Raw genomic sequence first — 549 nt, forward strand, 5'->3', positions numbered from 1 at the left:
TAATTTTTGACTGGCACAGCCAATGATTGATTAGAGTAGACAATATAGTGGTTACAGAAGTTTATGTGTTTGTCTGTCCAGATACCAGTCAATATGTTAGCTGACTCAGCGAATCTTTTTTTTTATTTTCGTGCACCGGTCCAAAGTAGGGTCGTAAGGCCAAATTCGTAGAACACCGATTTCTCGGAAACTATTCATCGCACAGCGGTCTAGTTTAGCACGGCAGTTTATATTCACAAGCACAAGGAAACCAATTTTATATCGTTTTAGAGTGGTAGGGTCTTTATGGGCAAATCCATAAGTAGGGCTGCACTTCTGTATGTGTGTAAGGCATATACCTGCCTTAACCAGGTTGTTACCTCCGAGAGGGAGGGCGGGCTGGGCCAGCTGCCAGCTGCCGCAGCTGCTCCCGTCTGAACCGACATAAAGGTCCAGCCGCTGCAGGTGGTGTTGTGTGGGTTAGGGCGGGGTTGCCGGGGGTTGGGGCCGGCGCTGCGGTCCCGTCGCACCTTCCACTTCAGTTGCCTTGTGGCCGGTCTGTTCTCCCCC

The sequence above is a fragment of the Frankliniella occidentalis genome, unplaced genomic scaffold, assembly GCF_000697945.3.
Source record: "Frankliniella occidentalis isolate FOCC.00 unplaced genomic scaffold, Focc_3.1 Scaffold9, whole genome shotgun sequence".
NCBI lineage: Eukaryota > Metazoa > Arthropoda > Insecta > Thysanoptera > Thripidae > Frankliniella > Frankliniella occidentalis.